General features: G+C 42.6%; 1 protein-coding gene across 1 annotated transcript in view; it reads right to left on the bottom strand.

Moving 5' to 3' along the window:
- The window catches only part of LOC118394248 (neuropeptide FF receptor 1-like), a 44,040-nt gene extending 26,722 nt beyond the window's left edge, over window positions 1–17,318 (bottom strand). Inside the window, exon 1 of the mRNA XM_035787462.2 lies at window positions 16,947–17,318. The gene's annotated coding sequence lies outside the window, so the exon portion shown is untranslated. The remainder of the gene's footprint in view (window positions 1–16,946) is intronic.
- Window positions 17,319–24,366: the final 7,048 nt, after the last annotated feature.

The following is a 24,366-nucleotide window of genomic DNA, read 5'->3' as shown; positions in this document are numbered from 1 at the left end:
ACCATGTACCTTTATTAATAAACCAAAAATGTTGATCGTGCAAGGAAATAACCTAACGAAGATCCTTGTGTGATCCAAACGTTGTTTGTTCATTAATAAAAGGCATGTGGTGGAGCTTATGAATGTGCAGGCTATATCTACTTTATAGGGTTAAGGTTAGGTTTAAAATCAGATGTTATGACTTTGTGGCTGTGCCAGCTAGAGATCACTCTGAAGAGCTGCCTCCAGAACAAGATTCATGACAAAGAACGTTAACCTGCCATTAAAAACATAAATTTAAATCATAGATTAAAAGCATCTTTATAAAAGTGTGTCTTCGGCAGGGATTTAAAAAGAGGCACTGAAACTGCAAGCCTGATCTCCTCTGGCAGACAATTCCAAAGTCTAGGGCCCCTAATGCAAATGCCCAGTCTCCTTTCATTTTCAACCTAGACTTTGTAATGGTCAACAGTGTCCTTCCAGGGGATCTCAGGCTGCAATGTGGCTCTCAGGGACATAAAAGATCAGAGATATAGGATGGGGCTAAACCAAGCCTAGCCTTAAAAGTGATTAATACAATTTTACAACTCTAAAAGTGACTGGTAGCCAATTTAGAGAAGCTAAAATAGGTGTGATATGGTTACATTTTCTGGCACCTGTTAAATGCAGAATTTTAAACTAACTGTAGAGGATGGAATGATTTCTGACTGAGACATTTATACAAAGAGTTACAGTAATCTAGGGTCAAAGAAGACATCAAGGTTTCTGGCCGCAGGCGTTCACATCACAAATTACCAAGGATATTTACATTGTGGGTTCTAGCAAGGTGGGGGCCAAATAAAACAACCTTTGATTTATTAACCTTGAGCTGGAGAAAATAGTCAGACATTCAACATTTGATTTCAGCAAGACACTTGTGAATGGTAGCTTGGTCAACGGGTCGGATTGGTAAATAAAGCTGCGTGTCATCTGTATAGCAGTGAAACTGAATGTTATGATTGCGGGGAAAAAAGGATGGGGCCCAGAATTGACCTGAGGGACACCATAGTGAATAGATGCTTGGGACAATACTGAACCACCCCATGCTCACTGAGAAACACCTGCCACATAGACATGACCTGAACCTGTCGAGGGAAACGTTGCAGATTCCCACCCACCTCTGCAGCCGGTCAACAAGGATGTTATGATCAATTGTGTCAAATAGGGCACTGAGAACCACAAGAACTAGAATGGAGCATGATAGGATGTGTCCAAAATGGCAACCTATTCCCTATAGTTGAACAGGTCAAAAGTAGTGCACTATAAAGTGAATTAGAGTGCCAACCGTGCCATTTGGGATGCAAAAATTGTCTTTAATGGCACCTTCAGCACAGAGCTGTCATCTCGGTAGTGGCTCAGAGAGCCTGGAGCATTAGGTGCCAAAGCCAATATCTTCCTCAAGTACAGTGGAATAAGGTATGTAGCCCATTTTCAGTTGACTCGCTGAACTGACAGAGTTATAAAATGCATTTTTAAAAGTACAGTTGTCAAGTGTAATTGGTGCAGCTCTTTCATGCTGTCCCTAGGAGGGGTGCGTCACTTGAGTGGGTTGAGTCACTGACGTGATCTTCCTGTCTGGGTTTGCACCCCCCATTGGGATGTGCCGTGGCGGAGATCTTTGTGGGCTATACTCAGCCTGGTCTCAGGATGGTAAGTTGGTGGTTGAAGCTTTCCCTCTAGTGTTGTGGGGGCTGTGCTTTGGCAAAGTGGGTGGGGTTATATCCTTCCTGTTTGGTCCTGTCCGGGGGTATCATCGGATGGGGCCGCAGTGTCTCCTAACCCCTCCTGTCTCAGCCTCCAGTATTTATGCTGCAGTAGTTTGTGTCGGGGGCTAGGGTCAGTTTGTTATATCTGGAGTACTTCTCCTGTCTTATCCAGTGTCCTGTGTGAATTTAAGTATGCTCTCTCCAATTCTCTCTTTCTCTCAGAGGACCTGATCCCTAGGACCATACCTCAGGACTACCTGGCATGATGACTCCTTGCTGTCCCCAGTCCACCTGGCTTTGCTGCTGCTCCAGTTTCCACTGTTCTTCCTGCGGCTATGGAATCCTGACCTGTTCACCGGACGTGCTACCTGCTGTTTTCAACTCTCTAGAGACAGCAGGAGTGGTAGAGATACTCTTAATGATCGGCTATGAAAAGCCAACTGACATTTACACTTGAGGTGCTGACTTGCTGCACCCTCAACAACTACTGTGATTATTATAATTTATGAGCATTTGAACATCTTGGCCATGTTCTGTTATAATCTCCACCCGGCACAGCCAGGAGAGGACTGGCCACCTCTCATAGCCTGGTTCCTCTCTAGGTTTCTTCCTAGGTTTTGGCCTTTCTAGGGAGTTTTTCCTAGCCACCGTGGTTCTACACCTGCATTGCTTGCTGTTTGGGGTTTTAGGCTGGGTTTCTGTACAGCACTTTGAGATATCAGCTGATGTACGAAGGGCTATATAAAGAAATTTGATTTGATTTGATTCACCCTACTGTCACATTCTTAGCAAAATATGTTAATGTCATTATTTAAAATTAATTATGTGAGAAATGGTGGTGGTACCGCCTTGATGTTTAAGTAAACTGGCAGTCACGTGATGAAATTGTGTGTAGTCCTCTCACTATGACTCGGGAACAATGCAGTTTATTCAGCTATAGTTGAAATAAGTTATGAATTTCACAGGTTGATGAAAGTGCATGATGAGCTTGATGCTAATTTCCAATAAATATAGAAGGTCTTATTCTGGTGACATGGTGGTCGATGTAGAGCTGGCACAGATGGTGCCGGCTGAGAAAACGCTTTCCAACGCAACTGCGCTGCAGCATACTCCTTTCCACAACCTCTCTCCGGTATCTCTCATTACCTTCTTCTATCAACTCCCACACAGGCTCTGGCTCACTATCCGGTTCCACTGACCACCCCATGTGAACCCCGGCATCGTCGCTGTCCTCCCTTCTCTGCTTGCGTCTCCCGCCAAGGAAGCGATCCTGTCCTGACAGGATTTCCTCCCAAGTCCAGGATCCCTTCCCATACAGAATCTCCTCCCAAGTCCATGTTACCCTCTCCTCCTGGGCACGCTGCTTGGTTCTGTTGTGGTGGGATATTCTGTCACGATCGTTGGAAGCATACTCGGACCAACGTGCAGCGTGATCTGGGTTCCACATCGCACTAAACAATAAAGGAAGCACAAAACGTGCTGACATACAGTAACTACCCATAAACAATATCCCACAAAACACAGGTGGAAAAATGCTACTTAAATATGATCCCCAATTAGAGACAACGATAGCCAGCTGCCTCTAATTGGGAATCATACCAAACACCAACATAGAAAAAGAAACTAGAACCCCACATAGAAAATATAAACTAGACTAACCCTCCAGTCACGCCCTGACCTACTCCACCATAGAAAATAAGGACTCTCTATGGTCAGGACATGACAGGTTCAACAACCAGGCCCTTGATGGGCTTGGCAACTGTAACAAAGTTTGATGTGTAATGAACTTTATTTATTACACATCACAAAACATTAATATCTTGCATTCTGAGAACATGGCAAACATTGATGGAATATTCTCTTCACTCAGAAAACTGGACACATGAATGTGCTTGCAATGTCCCATAAAAAAAAAAGTATCGAGAACATTAATCCGTATTCTGAGAACATTGTTAACCACCTTCTAGATAAGTTCTGTTTGAGATGAAGTGAGTGTTCTCCCACCTTTAACACCAAAACATGCTAAAAACAAAGGTTCTCAGAAGGTTTTTGCAAACATAGACAGAAGATGAACATTACGGGTAACATTACAACAATGTTATTGCTCCCTAGAATTGTTAGCTGGGTCAGGATAGAGATTCGATCTTTGTAGTGGCTCAGACAGACTAGCAACAGGTTCCAACACTATTTTCTCAAGCACAGTGAACAGCGAGGCAGGTAGCCCATTTTCACTCTGACACATCGCCTCTGTACTCATCTCACACACTCCTCAGCTCACCTCACTTAACACAGTTATTGACTTGCCCAGGCCAAAAAAGGAGTCAAAGCTGTGTCTATCTAATTTCATTCCATCTCCAGCTCAAAACACAAAATGCTCTGGGCTACTTAAGACTGAAACCAAGCATCCTTAGCCAGATCACACCACTCCTGGCTAAATGCCACCCCTGTGTATAATTATGCATACCCACATACTTAATTTCTTGCACACATTAAATCAATGACTCATATCTACACGGGGTGTACAAAACATTAGGAACACCTGCTCTATCCATGACATAGAATGACCAGGTTAATCCAGGTGAAAGCTATGAACACTTATTGATGTCACTTGTTAAATCCACTTCAATATGTGTAGGTGAAGGGGAGGAGACCGGGTAAAGAAGGATCCTTAAGCCTTGTGAAAAATGAGACATGGATTTTGTATGCGTGTCATTCAGAGAGGGTGAACGGGTAAAACAAAATATTTCAGTGCCTTTGAGTGGGGCATGGTAGTAGGTGCCAGAATCACCAGTTTGAGTGTGTCAAGAACTGCAACGCTGCTAGTATTTTCACACTAAACAGTTTCCCCATGTGTTTCAAGAATGTTTCACCACCCAAAGGACATCCAGCCAACTGTGGGATGCATTGGAGTCAACATGGGCTAGCATCCCTGTGGAACGCATTTGACACCCGACAAATTGAGGCTGTTCTGTGGGTAGAAGGAGGTGCAACTCAATATTAGGAAGGTGTTCCTAATGTTTTGTACACTCACTGTATATAGTACTTAAAACCTCTACAGGAGGGGTCCTTCACTGAGGAAGCCAAGTCAAGAAAAAAAATACATATTACAACCTGTGTTGTAATAATTGCATTGCTTGCTCTATACCCTGTTAGTTCATATCCCTTGGCACCATGATATATAGGCCTAAGGCTGAGACAATAAAAAGACAGTGGCAGAATAAATTCATCCAAACCTTTGTTTCATCACAAAACCAGAGAGCAACATCTGTCTGGTGAAGTCCACAAACCATATTGCATATAACAAATAGTTGCATGACCTACAGCGTAGTCAAGCAAGTTAATGTTTCTGACTACTAAACAACTATTGATTTGGAACCACGGAGAGTTACCGAAGTCGCAAAGAAAACGAGAGCAGCCTCCACTATTCCAGCACCATTTCAATGTCAATATTTCAACATCCTCAAATATCTGTGATTAGTCTAATACAGCTAAGATATCAAAAACAATTTATTTCAAAATAGAGTTAAAATCAGGCTGCTGATTGTGGCCTGCCAAATGTTGTCCCACTCCTCTTCAATGGCTGAGCAAAGTTGCTGGATATTGGCGGGAACTGGAACACGCTGTTGTACGTGTCGATCAATAGGTAACATCTCTGATGAGTATGCAGGCCATGGAAGAACTGGGACATTTTTAGCTTCCAGGAATTGTTTACAGACTCGTGCGAAATGGGGCCGTGCATTATCATGCTGAAACATGAGGTGATGGCGCGACAATGGGTCTCAGGATCTCGTCTTGGTATCATTGTGCATTCAAATTGCCATCGAAAAAAATGCAGTTGTGTTCATTGTCCGTAGGTTATGCTTTCCCATACCATAACCCCACCTCCACCATGGGGCACTCTGTTCAAAATGTTGACGTCAGCAAACCGCTCGCCCACACAACGCCCTACACACGGATTCATCCGTGAAGAGCAGACTTCTCCAGCATGCCAGTGGCCATCGAAGGTGAGCATTTGCCCACTAAAGTCAGTTACGACACCGAAATGCAGCCAGGTCATGAACCTGGCGAGGACGATGAGCACGCAGATTAGCTTCCCTGACACGGTTTCTGACAGTTTGTGCAGAAATACTATGGTTGTGCAAAGCCACAGTTTCATCAACTGTCTGGGTGGCTGGTCTCAGGTGAAGAAACCGGATGTGGAGGTCCCGGGATGGTGTGGTTACACGGTCTGCATTTGTGAGGCTGGTTGGATGTACTGCCAAATTCTCTAAAACAATGTTGGAGGCGGCTTATGGTAGAGAATTGAACATTCAATCCTCTGGCAAAAGAGAATGCACACTCCCTCAAAACTAAGGTTCATGCTGTTTAATCAACTTCTTGATGTCACACCTGTCAGGTGGATGGATTATCTTGGCAAAGGATAAATGCTCACTAACAGGGATGTACAGTGCAGGAAATTATTCAGACCCTTTGACTTTTTCCACATTCTGTTACGTTATAGACTTATTTTAAATGGATTAAATAGTTTTTCCCCCATCATTAATCTACACAGTACCCCATAATGAAAAAGTAAAAACATTTTTTAGTTGTGCAAATTTGTTTCTTGGCACACTGGTATTTGGGGAATTTCTCCCATTCTTCTCTGCAGATCCTCTCAAGCTCTGTCAGGTGGGATGAAGAGAGTCGCTGCATAGTTATTTTCAGGTTGCTTCATAGATGTTCGTTCAGGTTCAAGTCCGGGCCCTGGCTGGGCCACTCAAGGACATTCAGAGACCTGTCCAGAAGCCACTCCTGTGTTGCCTTGGATGTGTGCTTAGGGTTGTTGTCCTGTTGGAAGGTGAACTGTCAAACCAGTCTGAGGTCCTGAGCACTCTGGAGTGGGTTCTCATCAAGGATCTCTCTGTACTTTGCACCGTTCATCTGTCCCCTCGATCTGGACTAGTCTCCCAGTCCCTGCCACTGAAAAACATCCCCACAGCATGATGCTGCCACCACCATGCTTCACCGTAGGGATGGTGACAGGTTTCCTCCAGACGTGAAGCTTGGCATTCAGGCCAAAGAGTTCAATCTTGGTTTTGTCAGACCAGAGAATCTTGTTTCTCATGGTCTGTGAGACCTTTAGGTGCCTTTTGGCAAACTCCACGTGGGCTGTCATGTGCCTTTCACTGACGAGTGGCTTCCATCTGGCCACTTTACAATAAAGGCCTGATTGGTGGAGTGCTGCAGAGATGGTTGTCCATCTCTCTGGTAAGAAGAAGGGCGGGGGTGTATGTCTTATGATTAACGAGACGTGGTGTGATCATAACAACATACAGGAACTCAAAGTAATTTTGTTCATCTGACCTAGAATTCCTTACAATCAAATGCCTACCACATTATGTACCAAGAGAATTATCTTCGATTATAATCACAGACACATCAACGGCCCTGAAAGAACTTCATTGGACTCTATGTAAACTGGAAACCACATATCCTGAGGCTGCATTTATTGTAGCTGGAGATTTTAACAAGGGTAATCTGAAAACAAAGCTCCCTAAATTTGATCAGCATATCGAATGCGTGACCCGGGCTGGCAAAACCCTGGATCATTGTTACTCTAACTTCCGCGATGCAGACAAAGCCCTCCCCCGCCCTCCTTTCAGAAAATCTGACCATGACTCCATTTTTTTGCTCCCAGCCTATTTACAGAAACTAAAACAGGAATCGCCCGTGCTCAGGTCTGTCCAACGCTGGTCCGACCAATCGGATTCCACGCTTCAATATTGCTTCGATCACGTGGACTGGGATATGTTCCGCATAGCATCGGACAATAACATTGATGAATAAGCTGATTCGGTGAGCGAGTTTATTAGCAAGTGCATCGGTGATGTTGTACCCACAGCGACTATTAAAACCTTCCCCAACCAGATACCGTGGATTGATGGCAGCATTCATGCAAAAGCACGAACCACAGCTTTTGATCAGGGAAAGGTGACCGGAAACATGACCGAATACAAACAAGTTTCCAAAACTGTTAAAATAATGTCTGTGAGTATAACAGAACTGATATGGCAGGTGAAAACCTGAGAAAAATCCATCCAGGAAGTATGATTTTTTTTTAAATGTTTGTAGTTTTCCGTTGACTGCCTATACAGTGTCCAATGACTTAGGACTTAGGACTTAGATTGCACTTTCTATGGCCTCCACTAGATGTCAATAGTCTTTAGAAATGGTTTCAGGCTTGTATTCTGAAAAATGAGGGAGTAAGACCACTGAGTGAGTGGACCCTGGGAAGTCCCAGAGCTGTTTTCTGGGCGCGACCGAGAGTGCGCCTTTCTTTTTTTTTAAATATATTGACGAAGCTATTGTCCGGTTGAAATATTATTGATTATTATGACTAAAAACAATCTGAGGCTTGATTATAAACATTGTTTCACATGTTTCTACGAACTTTACTGTTTACTGTTTACTTTTTGGATTGTTCATCTGCCTGATTGTTCATCTACCTTTGAGCCAATGGATTACTGAAGAAAACGTGCCAACAAAACAGAGGTTTTTGGATATATAGAGGGATTTTATTGTACAAAATGAACATTTATTGTGTAACTGGAAGTCTTGTGAGTGCAACCATATGAAGATCATCAATGGTAAGTTTTTAATTTTATCGCTATTTCTGACTTTCGTTACTCTACTTGGCTATTAACTGTTTAATGTTTTGTGTTCTGGACGCTGTCCTCAGATAATCGTATGGTATGCTTTTGCCATAACGCCTTTTGAAATCTGACATAACGGTTGGATTAACAAGAAGGCTGCCGGCCCAGACGGCATCCCTAGCCACGTCCTCAGAGCACGCGCAGACCAGCTGCCTGGTGTGTTTGCGGACATATTCAATCACTACTTATCCCAGTCTGCTGTTCCCACATGCTTCAAGAGGTCCACCATTGTTCCTGTTCCCAAGAAAACTAAGGTAACTGAGCTAAATGACTAATGCACTGTAGCACTCACTTTCGTCATTATGAAGTGCTTTGAGAGATGAGTCAATGACCATATCACCTCCACCCTACCTGACACCCTAGACCCACTCCAATTTGCTTACCGCGCCAATAGGTCCACAGATGACGCAATAACAATCACACTGCACACTGCTCTAACCCATCTGGACAAGAGGAATACCTATTGTAAGAATACTGTTCATCGACTACAGCTCAGCATTTAACACCATAGTACCCTCCAAACTCGTCATTAAGCTCGAGACCCTGGGTCTCGGCCCCGCCCTGTGCAACTGGGTCTCGGACGTCCAGACGGGCTGCCCCAGGTGGTGAGAGTAGGAAACAACATCTCCACCCCGCTAATCCTCAACACTAGGGCCTCACAAGGGTGCGTTTTCAGCCCTCTAATGTATTCCCTGTTCACCCATGACTGTGTGGCCATGCACGTCTCCAACTCAATCATCAAGATGCAGACGACACTACAGTGGTAGGTTTGATTACCAACAATGACGAGACATCCTACAGGGAGGAGGCGAGCGCCTTCAGAGTGTAGTGTCAGGAAAATAAAGTCACACTCAATGTCAACAAAACAAAGGCGATGATTGTGGAATTCAGGAAACTGCCTTTTCACCCCGCTATCATCCAGAAGGCAAGGACAGTACAGGTGCATCAAAGCTGGGAACGAGAGACTGAAAAACAGCTTCTATCTCAAGGACATCAGACTGTTAAACAGCCATCACTGACATTGAGTGGCTGCTGCCAACATACTGACTTATCTCTAGCCACTATAATAATAAAATAAATTGGATGTAATAAATGTATCATTGGTTTTTGCTCTGACATGCACTGTCAACTGTGGGACCTTATATAGACGGGTGTGTGCCTTTCCAAATAATGTCCACTCAATTGAATTTACGAGAGTTGGACTCCAATCAAGTTGTAGAAACTTCTCAAGGATGACCAATGGAAACAGGATACACCGGAGCTCAATTTCGAGTCTCATAGCAAAGTGTCTGAATACTTCTGTTTTTAAAGTTTAAAAAACAACCTGTATTCACTTTGTCATTATGGGGTATTGTGTGTAGATTGATGAGGAAATGTTATTTAATTCATTTTAGAAACACGTTTGAATGCCAACAAAATGAATGCACTGTAAGCAGATTTGTGCACAAAAATTGCAGAAAAATAAACTTTTTGTTCGTGATGGAACATTTCTGGGATCTTTTATTTCAGCTCACGAAACATGGGACTAAAACTTTACAAGTTGCTTTTATATTTTTGTTCAGTATATAAAAACACAGGAAAATCATGCCTTTGACTGCACTGGACCTTTAAGGTCTATATGTTGGAGTTCAAGCTTTATTTGAAAAGTAGGAAATTGCATGAATTTGGTCCATTAGGCTACAGAGTAGGTCGCCACGTCTCAAAAACGTATTTTCAGTCCATCACATTTTATGGCTTTTAGAAAGGGCTCAGAGTTTGTTTTTCCACTCACAGCTGTCCAATATTAGTGGTGAAGTTGTGATGTTAATGAAGCAATATAGACCAAATTGAAGGGTCTTGAGTTTTGTTTGTGTTTCCACAGTCAACGGCTGACTCTGACAGGCAATATAGCCTAATAACCATAACGTTTTTTTAGGAAAAGCTTTAGTAAAACATGCACCTTTCATCGTATTATCTTGAAACTTTGCAAAACTAACTTTCATCAACGTTTTAACATCTACGGCAGTTATTCACAAACTGGTGTATGTAATGCCGTCTGGGGGTACGCCAAATAAAAATGTGATTCATATTAAAAATACAATTCTTCACATTTATATTTTCCAACGGGGCTATACATTTGGTTGAGTTTTTTTCCCCCTCGCCTGAGTAGCCTTGTTTCAAATAAAATGAAACCATCTAGTGTTCAGCGAAATAACAACACAATGTCAAATACAGGTTGCCTAGTAAAATCATTCACATCCAATCACATTAACGATTACTCTCTCGAGGGAAACCTTCGCTCTTGTGCAAACATTTAGAAACAAAAGGACGTTTGTGAGCGAGAATAAAGACGACTTTCGAGTAGTAAGACATGTATAAAAGCAACAGATACCATGAATAAGAAGGGGTTAGAAGCGTCTTATATGGTGAGCTACCTAGTGTCTAGGACAGGCAAGCCCCATACTATTGTGGAGGACTTCATTCTTCCTGCTGCCGTAAGATATGGCGGGGACGATGCTGGGGGAAAAGGCCCCAAAAAACTATACAGACAATGCCTTCATCAAACAACACTATTTCACGACGCATCAGTGACATGGAAGGAGATGATTTGAAACAATTCCTGCTTCGCATACTAGCCAGTGAATAATATGCATAACAGCTGGATGAGTCAACAGACTTGGCAGGCCTGGCACAGCTCCTGGTATATGTCCGTTACATTTATGGGGAGTCAATTAAGGAAGCCATCCTCTTTTGGAAACCAGGACAACATGAGAGGGTATTTTTTAAAGTAATGGACAGCCTTGTGACATCAAATGGACTTTGGTGGTCAAGATGTGTTGGTATCTGCACTGATGGCACAAAAGCCATGACAGGGAGACATAGTGGAGTGGTAACGTGCGTGCAAGCAGTTGCTCCCGACGCCATTTGGGCAGCATCCACCGAGAGGCTCTTGCTGCCAAGGGAATGCCTGACAGCTTGAAAGACGTTTTCGATACCACAGTGAAAATGGTTAACTTTGTTAAAGTAAGGCCCCTGAACTCTCATGTATTTTCTGCACTATGCAATGATATGGGCAGCGACCATGTAACGCTTTTACAACATACAGAAGTGTGCTGGTTATCAAGGGGCAAAGTATTGACAAATGTTTCTTTTAAATTGAGAGTCAAGCTTAAAGTTTTCTTTACTGATCATCATTTTCACTTGTCTGACCACTTGCATGATGATGAGTTTCTCACACGACTGGCCTATCTGGGTGATGTTGTTTTCTCGCCTGAATGATCTGAATCTAGGATTACAGGGACTCTCCGCAACTATATTCAATGTGCGGGATAAAATTGAGGCTATGATTAAGAAGTTGGAGCTCTTTTCTGTCTGCATTAACAAGGACAACACACAGGTCTTTCCATCATTGTATGATTTTTTGTGTGCAAATGAACTCAAGAGTATGGACAATGTCAAATGTGATATAGCGAAGCACCCGAGTAAGCTGGGTGCGCAATTACGCAGGTACATTCCCAAAACAGAAGACACAAACAACTGGATTCGCTATCCCTTTCATGCCCTGCCTCCAGTCCACTTACCGATATCTGAACAAGAGAGTCTCATCGATATTGCAACATGCGGTTCTGTGAAAATTGAATTTAAATCAGAAGCCACGGCTTGATATCAACGGCTAGATATCTGCGCTCAGAGTTTCTTGCCTTGGCAAATCGCGCTGTTAAGACACGGATGTCATTTTTGCAAACACGTACCTATGTGAGAGTGGATTCTCGGCCCTCACTAACTTGAAAACTAAATACAGGCACAGACTGTGTGTGGAAAATTATTCAAGACTGAGACTCTCTCCAATATAACCCAACATTGCAGAGTTATGTGCATCCTTTCAAGAACACCCTTCTCATTAACCTGTGGTGATTTATTCACAATTTTTGATGAACAAATAAGGTTTTATATGTAAGATGGCTAAATAAAAAGCAAAATCATTGATTATTATTATATTATTATTTGCGCCCTGGTCCTATAAGAGCTCTTTGTCACTTCCCACGAAACGGGTTGTGACAAAAACTCACACTCATAATTATGTTTAATAAATGTATTGTATAGTGTGTGGCAGGCTTACAATGATGTCAATGATATTTGAGAGTGCGCTGACCCTGGTGCTAGAGGGGGTACGCAGCAGGAGATTGAATGTTTGAAGGGGTACGGGCTAGAAAAAGTTTGGGAACCACTGCTCTACTGGATCGGTGTCCCTATACCGGGACGGTTGATGCTAACATGCGCTAAACGTGTGTTATTGTGACTAGAATGACATTGTAAGTAACAATTAACTTTGCTGGACATAGACATGTCTTACATGGGCAGACAACTTTAATTATTGTAAATCTAACTGTACTGTCCAATTTACATTAGCTATTAAAGTGAAAAATACCATGCTATTGTTTGACGAGAGTGCACAACAACAAAAACCTTTTATCACGGCAAATGGTTTGATACATTCACCTCTGAAGGTAAATAATGTACTTACAGTTGAAGCCGAGGGTTTACATACACCTTAGCCAAATACATTTAAACTCAATTTTTCGCAATTCCTGACATTTAAATCTAGTAAAAATTCCCTGTCTTAGGTCAGTTAGGACCACCATTTTATTTTAAGTGCGAATGTGAAATGTCAAAATAATAGTAGAGAGAATGATTTATTTCAGATTTTATTTCTTTCATCGCATTCCCAATGGGTCAGAAGTTTACATAAACTCAATTAGTATTTGGTAGCATTGCCTTCCAATTGTTTAATTTCGGTCAAACGTTTCTGGTAGCCTTCCACAAGCTTCCCACAATAAGTTGGGTGAATTTTCGCCCATTCCTCCTGACAGAGCTGGTGTAACTGAGTCCGGTTTGTAGGCCTCCTTACTCACACACGCTTTTTCAGTTCTGCCCACAAATGTTCTATAGGATTGAGGTCAGGGCTTTGATGACCACTCCAATACCTTGACTTTGTTGTCCTTAAGCCATTTTGGCACAACATTGGAAGTATGCTTGGGGTCATTGTCCATTTGGAAGACCCATTTGCAACCAAGCTTTAACATCCTGACTGCTGTCTTGAGATGTTGCTTCAATATATCCACATCATTGTCCCTCCTCGTGAAGCCATCTATTTTGTGAAGTGCACTAGTCCATCCTGCAGCAAAGCACACAACATGATGCTGCCACCCCCGTGCTTCACAGTTGGGATGGTGTTCTTCAGCTTGCAAGCATTCACCGTTTTCCTCCAAACATAACGATGGGCATTATGGCCAAACAGTTCTATTTTTGTTTCATCAGACCAGAGAACATTTCTCCAAAAAGTATGATCTTTGTCCCCATGTGCAGTTGCAAACCTTTTTTATGGCATTTTTGGAGCAGTGGCTTCTTCCTTGCTGAGTGGCCATTCAGGTTGTGTCAATATAGGACTTGTTTTAGTGTGGATATAGATACTTTGGTACCTGTTTCCTCCAGCATCTTCACAAGGTCCTTTGCTGTTGTTCTGGGATTGATTTGCACTTTTCGCACCAAAGTACATTCATCTCTAGGAGACAAAACACATCTCCTTCCTGAGCGGTATGACAGTTGCCTAGTTCCATGGTGTTTATACTTGTGTACTATTGTTTGTACAGGTGAACGTGGCACCTTCAGGCATTGGATGAACCAGACTTGTGGAGGTCTACAATGTTTTTGCTGAAGTCTTGGCTGATTTCTTTTGATGTTCCCTTGATGTCAAGCAAAGAGGCACTGAGTTTGAAGCTAGGCCTTGAAATACATCCACAGGTACACCTCCAATTGACTCAAATGATGTCAATTAGCCAATCAGAAGCTTCTAAAGCAATGACATAATTTTCTGGATTTGTCCATGCTGTTTAAAGGCACAGTAAACTTAGTGTATGTAAACTTCTGACCAACTGGAATTGTGATACAGTGAATTATAAATGAAATAATCTGTCTGTAAACAAATTTTGGGAAAATTACTTGTGTCATGCACAAAGTAGATGTCCTAACAGACTTGCCAAAAGTATAGTTTATTAACAAGAAATTTGTGGAGTGGTTGAAAACGACTTTTAATGCCTCCAACCTAAGTATATGTAAACTTCCGACTTCAACTGTACATTCAGTAATCTTGCTCTGATGTCATCTTGAGGGTCCCAGAGATAAAAAAAAAATAATAATTGTATGTTTAAATGTAGGTAATGGGTTCTACAGTTTGAACCCCTGCCATCTCTGGCTCCACACCTACCCTGTTATCTAGATGTGTGAACGTTAGTGTATAAGCTAATGATCCATCACTTATGACATTCCTGGGAGTGTGTAAAATTACAGAAATGATATGGTAATACAAAATGTATGTTCTCTATAGTTACGTACTTGAAAATGTTTTAACTGACCAACTTGGCATATTTGGGCAGACTTAAATACAAAATAGATACAAAATACTGTGCAGTATTGCAATGCTTCACTGGATCAATCTGAAACTTTGCACACACTGCTGCCATCTAGTGGCCAGAATCTAAATTGCACATAAACTGCAATATTATATTTTGGCCTTTCTCTTGCATTTCAAAGATTGAACAAGAAGAGATCAAATCAAAGAACTCTGATTTTAAAACGTCTTCTCATTTTAGTTATAGATATGGCTATGTAATTGTTGGTGTTTAAAGATAACCTAGGTTGTGCTTGAACTACCGTATCTTTCCAATTGGCGAGAGATTTTCATGTTGATATTCTAAAATCTGCTTAAAACAGATGGTTAAAATATCAGAGGACTAATATAAATACTGTAGTATGCAGGCCAGTCTCTCTTGGCTGAGAGTTTAGGAGAGACTGACTGCAACACTTATTTTTATAAGAAACAATGTGCTGAAAATCCTAAATTGTTTGCATAGTCAACTTACACACAGCTCTTACACACACACTTACTCCACCAGACATGCCACCAGGAGTCCTTTCACAGTCCCCAAATCCAGAAGAAATTCAAGAAAGGGTACAGTATTATATAGAGCCATTACTGCATGGAATTCCATTGAATCTCATATTGCTCAAATGAACAGCAAACCTGGTTTAAAAAACAACAACAGATAAAGCAACACCTCGTGGCACAATGCCTCTCCCCTATTTTACCTAGATAGTTTGTGTGTATGCGTTGATATGTAGGCTACGTGTGCCTTTAAAAAAAATGATGTAGTTGTGTTCTTGAGCTGTTCTTGTCTACCAATGTTCTGTTTCATTCTTTGTGTGGACCCCAGGAAGAGTAGCTGCTGCTTTCCCAACGGCTAATGGGGATCCTAATAAAATACCAAATACCAAAACCAATATGAGCATTTTCTCACCAGAGGGGTGTTTACATCAAACTGACAGTGCATGATGAGGTAGTGCATATAAAATAACTTTCGTGGTTAAATCCCCCACTACCACCAGTTCAAAAAATACAACTTTCCATCACATTTTCAACTCTACTGATGTTTTTTTTCCAGTAACAATTTTGTGTTATGGTATTGGCACATGCGCTCTAGCCAACAGCTCGCATATACAGTGCGTGGAGAGCCTATATGATGAGATTTATTACCGACAAGAGTGAGATTATTTTTATTTGTCAAAGGCAGCCAAGCATCAATCATCATGTCACCTAGCCCAGTGGACTAAAGGAGCCTAGCATTACTCCTTATAGTCAAAGGACTTTACGTGTTCTGTATAGAGAAGAATTGGCTCTGACAGCCAAATACCCCATCTAAACGTGAATCGATTGTCAATTGTGGTAAAAACATAAAGCACTATACTTTCATATCACATCAAAAATAATTTCACAAATGCTAAATATACACTGTTTTAACCGGTTCTACCAGTTGCAGCCGACAGTTTTGTGGTTTCCGTCTTCCGTTTACACACAGGTGTTCGGAGACGCAGATAACTAATTTGCACAGGTACGCATCTGTCTTCTGTAAATAAGCACTATAACATGGAAATATGTCGGTGTGGGAACCCTATAAAAGGTGTGTAATAATTTAACCTTTTGGTTTCTTGACAACAACAAAAATGTATTGCTGATATGAAATATTCCTTATTTCCACAACCATTGTATTTTAACGTTCCGAACGAGTAACACCCCTGCCATAAGATTCTATCTTCAATCGGGTCAAGCTCATCACTGTGCACTTTCACAACCGTGTGAAGTTAATCATAATTGATTTAATCGGTAGCCTAAACTGCAGCTTTCTCGATTCGTAGTGGGAGGAACACACGATATCAACATCATTGCGAAACTCCCAATTTTACTTCGATATACTTATATCAATATTTGCGCATAAAGGCTTTTCCACCGCCATGTTTCACAAATTTTACAGGCAAAAAAAAAAAAGCACTTTGTCTAGTGTATTTTGCTTTGTCGATATTTTGAAAGTTTACCGAAAAATGTGCTGTTTCCATCAGGCCTGTCATTACATTTTTTTTTATCCAACATTGTACTTTACTCTCAGAAAAAGGTTGGATGGAAAACTGGTTAGTAACACCAAAAAAAGAGGAGACTTACCGTATTGAGCGAGCGCTTCACTCCAATGTGACTACTTTGACAGTAGTTTACAATAGTTCAGCGATGCAGCTATGAAAATGTAGATGCATAAACGCGCAATATTAAAGTAGCCCTTTTCCCAGTTCAGCCAAATGGAGATGGGGAAATGGATTCTTCAGTGTTGATCAAATTGAGCAAAATCAAAGCTTTTTGTTAGGGAATTCCATATTTCTCATATTCATGTCTCGCTTCTCAATTCCAACTAAACTACTGAGTTTTGGGAGCTGGGTCACTCATACCCATCTCCCACCTAACAGAGAAGCTCCTTGCCGGGCCAACCCCGCCCACCACACGATTTCATTTGCGGAGGCTTTCCAGACAGATAAGCGATGAGCAAAACGGGGTTCGTACAGCATGTTGTGTATATGGGTATGTTCAATACAAAAACGTTTTGGAACGTTGCAGATAGAAAAGAACAGACATGATTCCTTAGAATTAGAGGCATGATTGTTCTACATAACACATTTCTATCTGAACGTTGGCCAACGTTGTATCTATCCCGCATGAAGCTAGCCACTTTAATGATTAGCAGTTTACTTTCAAAATAAAAGTCCCTCGTTTGAAAGCGAGGCCAACGGATACAAATAGTGGAATCACGCTATATCTGGACTAGATGATGCTGAACAAGTTTGGAATGTTGTTGCATAATTACAAATGAAGTACAATAATTTATTCGTTTGATAATAAACAGAAGAAACTGTTGAAATCCCACCGTGGATTTATTAGCAATGTTCCCTCTAAACTGCGCACCTCCTCCAGAACAGCAGTGCAGAATAATTGCCAGACTGCGGAGAGACGCAAGAGATTGAGCTTCAATGGGTTCACCCAATTAGTTTGCACTATAGATCAGCGTTTTTCCTCTATGATCAAATCAAAATTATATCAGCCCCTTTTTAATGGAACAAACCATAACGAATATAATTTTTCAAGATTGAGTCTGTGGTTTTGATCTAGGCAGAGCCAGAGAGCAACAGAGTAAAATAATGTTGACAGGAAGCCCACAAGCGGTCTTTCAGTCACCCACGATTTAATGCGCGTCTCAGATCAGTTCAGGTCGCAGAGCCTCGCTTGTGCACGTTTGTTGATATTCTTTGCTATAGCGAGTTATTAGCCCTATTATAGGTAAGTATTGGTCAGCAATGGGGAGTTACTTATTCCAATACGACCACAAAACGTGTAGGCAACATTTCAATTTGTATTTGAAAAGGTAGTCAGGTAAAAAGCTTGTTTGTGTCTTAATTAAAGATTTCAGGAGGCCTAGCTCTGGACTTCTGAAAATTGATTTTAAAGAACTGATTCGAGCACTGAGAAATTACAAATAGCAGCCAACCATTTCAGGTCTGGTACAATCGTTGGGCCTTGGGTGTGAAAGATTCATCAGGCTACTGGCATTACACACCTAGCTAAAAGATTACTGTAGGTCTGTTGGAATCACTTTTATTGATATATCTGACACCTTCTGGAAACCAAAAAAACTGTTAAACAAATCAGAATATATTTTATATTTGAGATTCTTCAAAGTAGCCAGCCTTTGCCTTGACAGCTCTGCACACGGTTGGCATTCTCTCAACCAGCTTCATGAAGTAGTCACCTGGAACGAATTTCAATGAACAGGTGTGCCTTGTTAATTTGTGGAATTGCTTTACTTCTTAATATAATTAAGCCAATCAGTTGTGTTGTGATAAGGTAGGGGTTGTATACAGAAGATAGCCCTATTTGGTAAAAGATCAAGACCAATTAACAGTAGCTATTGAGGAGAGTGCACAACAACAAAACACTTTTATCACAGCAACTGGGTTGATACATTCACGTCTGTAGGTAAATAATGTAATTCCATTCAGTAATCTTGCTCTGATTTGTCATCCCGAGGGTCCCAGAGATAAAATGTAGCATAATTTTGTTTGATAAAAATCATTTTTATGTTCAAATGAAGTAACTGGGGTCTACAGTTTGACCCAACTGCTGTCTCTGGCTCCACACCCACCCCGCCAGGCCATCTAGATGTGTGAATGTTAGTGTATAAGCTAATGGTCCATCATGTATGACATTCCTGGGAGTGTGTAATCTTAAATGTTTTATTACCATAGCATTTTTGAATGTTCTCTAAAGTTATGTACTTGAAAATGTATCAATTGACCAATTCGGCTCATTTGGGCAAACTCCTGGCAGGCTTGATACAAAATATTGTGCAGTAATGTAATTCTTCACTGGATCAGTCTGGAACTTAGCACACACACTGCTGCCATCTGAAAGTATGGCATTTGTCTTGCATTTCAAAGATGATGGAACAAATACATTTTAAAAATGCATGTTTTTTTGTTCGTATTATCTTTTACCAGATCTAATGTGTTATTCTCCTACAGTAATTTCACATTTCTACCATCTTCAAAGTGGTTCCTTTCAAATGGTATCAATAATATGCATATCCTTGCTTCAGGTTCTGAGCTACAGGCAGATCGATTTGGGTACGTAATTTTGGGCAAATATTGAAAATAAAAGGGTACGAACCATTAAGACATGAACTGTCTGTGATTGCATTAGAATTCAAGGCGCACTTAACCAGCATGGCTACCACAGAATTTTGCAGCGATACGCCATCCCACCTGATTTGCATTTAGTGGGACTATCATTTGTTTTTCAACAGGACAATGACCCTCCAGACTGTATAAGGGCTATTTGACCAAGAAAGAGAGTGATGGAGTGCTGCATCAGATGACCTGGCCTCCACAATCACCCAACCTCAACCTATTTGAGATGGTTTGGGATGAGTTGGACCGCAGAGTGAAGGAAAAGCAGCCAATAAGTGCTCAGCATATGTGGGAACTCCTACCAGACTGTTGGAAAGGCATTCCAGGTGAAGCTGGTTGAGAGAATGCCAAGAGTGTGCAAAGCTGTCATCAAGGCAAAGGGTGGCTACTTTGAAGAATCTCAAATATGAAATATATTTAACATTTTTTAACACTTTTTGGGTCATTACATGATTCCATATGTGTTATTTCATAGTTTTAATGTTTTCACTATTATTCTACAATGTACAAGAAAAACCCTGGAATGAGTAGGTGTGTCCAAACTTTTGACTGGTACTGTACATGCTAAAATCGCCACTGGTTGAGACAATTACTTATCAATGACCCAAGATCAGCTCAGTTAGACCCTACCATTGTGACGCTGAGTTGTCTTAATGCTGCATCAAATGTACATTATCCCAAAGGCGTTGGCAGACACAATGTAAGTAACTTAATTTATGTCCCCATAACTGCCCTGAATACCTCAGTTGATTGTACAGCTATTGTATGCAGTAATCATGTGTATATGAAGCAGAGTTGCATTGTTAGCACTGAGGCAGTGTGCCCTAGTAGGAAGTCCACTGTGTGCAGCTCACAGTACACTATCAGCTCCAATATAAACAACATGAGCAAGTATACTTCTGATAATCTTCCAAGTCAAGCATAACAACAATCAAGCAGGGCCTCAAGAGTGGCGCAGTGGTCTAAGGCGCTACGTCGCAGTTGTCCTTGTCCCATCGTGCTCTAGCGACTGCTGGCTTCGGTTACCAGCTGTACTGTGTTTCCTCCGACACATTGCTGCGGCTGGCTTCCGGGTTAAGTGTGTCAAGAAGCAGTGCGGCTTGGCAGGGTCGTGTTTCGGAAGACGCATGGATACCTCAGTTGTTTGTACAGCTATTGTATGCAGACCCTCACCTCTCTCGAGTCCGTGCGGGCGTTTCAGCGATGAGACAAGACTGTAACTACCAATTGGATCTCACGAAAATGGGTAGAAAGTACCAAAAAAACAATCAAGCAAACCAGAAAAGTGCTAAAAATAGCCCGTAGTTCATGAAGTCAATAACTTGCTTGTAACAGATGATACAGTGGTAGCAATACATCTAATGTATTGTAATGTAATAACATCTACCGAAAATACAGAAATGCCTGTAAAGCTTAGAGAGGATCTCATGTTAAATACTGTTGAAGTTAGGTTAAAGCTGCTATAGACGACCAAGTGCTAACAGTCAGTATCTGGATAATATGTGTGAAATGCTTAATGAATGAAAATTGTATTTTTGTGTCAAATCGGCAGTTGGCAAGCCATCCCTTACGGGATTAATTAACACAAACAAACATTACAATAATTCACTGTGATTATTCAGTGATAATTCTTCCAGTGTTCTCTGCAGTGCGCATCGCATAAAGAGTGAATAAATTCAAGATACAAATCAATATATAATAATAAGGTTATCCAAACAAGACTTTTATCCCTAGAGCATATACTGTACATGCACATACAGTGCATTTGGAAAGTATTCAGATCCCTAGACTTTTTCCACATTTTGATACCTTACGGCCTTATTCTAAAATGGATTCAATGTTTTTTTTCCTCATCAATCTACACACAATACCCCATAATGGCAAATCAAAAACAGGTTTTTAGAAATGTTTGAAAATGAAATAATCACATTTACATAAGTATTCAGACTCTTTACTCAATACTTTGTTGAAGCACCTTTGGCAGCGATTACAGCCTCAAGTCTTCTTGGGTATGACGCTACAAGCTTGGCACACCTGTATTTGGGGAGTTTCTCCAATTTTTCTCTGCAGACCCTCTCAAGCTCTGTCAGGTCGGATGGGGAGCGTCCCTGCACAGCTATTTTCAGGTCTCTCCAGCGATGTTTGATTGGGTTCAAGTGAGGGCTCTGGATGGGCCACTCAAGGACATTCAGAGACTTGTGCCAAAGCCACTCCTGCGTTGTCTTGACTGTTTGCTTAGGGTCGTTGTACTGTTGGAAGGGGAACCTTTGCCTCAATATGAGGTCCTGAACGCTGGGGGCAGGAGTTCAATCTTGGTTTCATTAGATAAGAGAATCTTATTTCTCATTGTCTGAGAGTCCTTTAGGTGCCCTTTGGCAAACTCCAAGCGGGCTGTCATGTGCCTTTACTGAGGAGTGGCTTCCATCTGGCCACTCTACCATAAAGGCCTGCTTTATGGAGTGCTGCCGACATGGGAGAACCTTACAGAAGGACAACCATCGCCACAGAGGAACTCTGGAGCTCTGTCAGAGTGACCATAGTGTTCTTGGTCACCTCCCAGACCAAGGCCCTTCTCCCTCGATTGCTCAGTTTGGCCGGGCTGCCAGCTCTAGGAAGAGACTTTGTGCTCCCAAACTTCTTCCATTTAAGAATGGTGGAGGCCACTGTGTTCTTGGGGACCTTCAATATTGCAGAAAATTGTTGGTACCCTTCCCCCTCTACGGACAATTCCTTCTAACTCATGGCTTGGTTTTTGTGCTGACGTGCACTGTCAGCTGTGGGACCTTATATAGACACGTGTGTGCCTTTCCAAATCATGTCCAATCAATTGAATTTACCACAGGAGACTCCAATTAAGTTGTAGAAACAACTGTTTGTATTTGTATTTATTATGAATCCCCTCTTCCTGGGGTCCAGCAAAATTAAGGCAGCTTATACAGTTTTTAAACATTACAATACATTCACAGATTTCACATGACACTGTGTGCTCTCAGGCCTCTACTCCACCACTACTACATATCTACAGTACTAAATCCATGTGTATGTTTAGTGTGTGTGTGTGTGTGAGTGTGTGCCAATGAACGGAGAGAGTTGTTGAGTTGGTGGAAGATGCACGACATTTACCCTAAGGAGCGTCTTATCAATTTAATGCCACCTGAATCAGCTCCCTGTACTCGTCCTGAGGAGCGTGCTATTAGTCTGGTGAAATCTGTGCCGGCTCCACGCACCAGGTCGCCAGTACGCATCCACAGCCCAGTAAGTCCTGTGCCAGCTCTCCACACTTGCCTTGAGGAGCGTGTCATTTGTCCCGTCCGGTGCCAGCTCCACACACTCGCCATGCGAAGTGTGTCATCGTTCCGGTACAATTTGTGCCAGATCTACGCACCAGGTCTCCAGTGTGCCTACAGCCCAGTGTGCCTCTATGCCAGCTCCTCTCACTTGCCGTGTGAAATGTGTCATCGTTTCGGTACAATTTGTGCCGGATCTACGCACCAGGTCTTCAGTACGCCTCCACAGCCCATTACGTCCGGTGCCAGCTCCATGCATCAGGCCTCCAGTACACCTCTCCAGTCCGGTACATCCTGTGCCTGCTCTCCGCACCAGGCCTCCAGTGTGCCTCACCAGTCCGGTACGTCCTGTACCTGCTCCACGCACTAGGCCTCCAGTGTGCATTTACAGTCCAGAGCCTCCGGCGACAGTTCCCGGTCCGGAGCCTCCGGCGACGGTTTCCGGTCCGGAGCTTCCGGCGACGGTTCCCGGTCCGGAGCCTCCGGCGACGGTTCCCGGTCCGGACCCTCCGGCGACGGTCCCCGGTCCGGAACCTCCTGCGCCGGTCCACGGTCCGGAACCCCCTGCGCCGGTGCCCAGTGCAAGCACAGCGTCCAGTCCAGCTCCATGGTCGGAGCCTTCCTCTGCGCCGGTGTCCAGTCCAAACACGGCGTCCAGTCCTGCTCCATGGCAGGAGCCTTCCTCTGCGCCGGTGTCCAGTCCAAACACGGCGTCCAGTCCTGCTCCATGGCAGGAGTCTTCTCTGCGCCGGTGCTCAGTCCAGATACGGCGTCCAGTCCTGCTCCATGACAGGAGCCTTCCTCTGCACTGATGTCCAGGCCAGGGCTTGTGTACAGTCCCGCTCCATGGCAGGAGCTTTCCTTGACACCAAGGTCCAGTCCAGGCACAGTGTTCAGCCCGGGTCCATGGCTGGATCTGCGAGCTCAGCAGGTTCTTCGTCCCGCACCAGAGCCGCCCCCGATGCTGGCGGATCCACGAGCTGAGCAGGTTCTTCGGCCCGCACCGAAGCCGCCACTGACACTAATCACCCCCCACCCTCCCCATTTGATGCAGGAAATATTACTATGATGGGGGATTTATCAAAAATGGGGGGCAAACAAGAGAAGTTTATACGCTAAATAAAAATACAACATTTACATTTACATTTAAGTCATTTAGCAGACGCTCTTATCCAGAGCGACTTCAACCCCTGGAAGGGGGGTTGAGCTGGCAACCCTGATCTACCAAAGTTACAATCTGATGCCACGTTCAAGACAACTGGGAACTCAGGGGAAAAAATTAGCTCCGGATGGAAAGAATAGTTTTGAACGGTCATCCAATTCTAACTCAGTAACTCTGGCCTCTTTCTAGACCTCCGATTTTCCGACCTGAAGATCATCGACGTCATGATTTTACCTAGTATTTTTCCGAGGTCACAGTTGTCTTGAAAGCACTATAAGTCAGTTGAGTGAACTCTCCCTTGTTATAAAATCTTTGGTCTGGCAGTCGCTTATGTGACAACCAGAATGCATTGCAAGTCAACAAATATGGCGCCACACATAGCCGGCAAATAGCGTAGTATTAAT

Source organism: Oncorhynchus keta, chromosome 14, assembly GCF_023373465.1.
Source record: "Oncorhynchus keta strain PuntledgeMale-10-30-2019 chromosome 14, Oket_V2, whole genome shotgun sequence".
NCBI classification, from domain to species: Eukaryota; Metazoa; Chordata; class Actinopteri; order Salmoniformes; family Salmonidae; genus Oncorhynchus; species Oncorhynchus keta.
The sequence above is the reverse complement of the archived record's forward strand: the minus strand, read 5'-3'. Positions and strand labels throughout refer to the sequence as shown.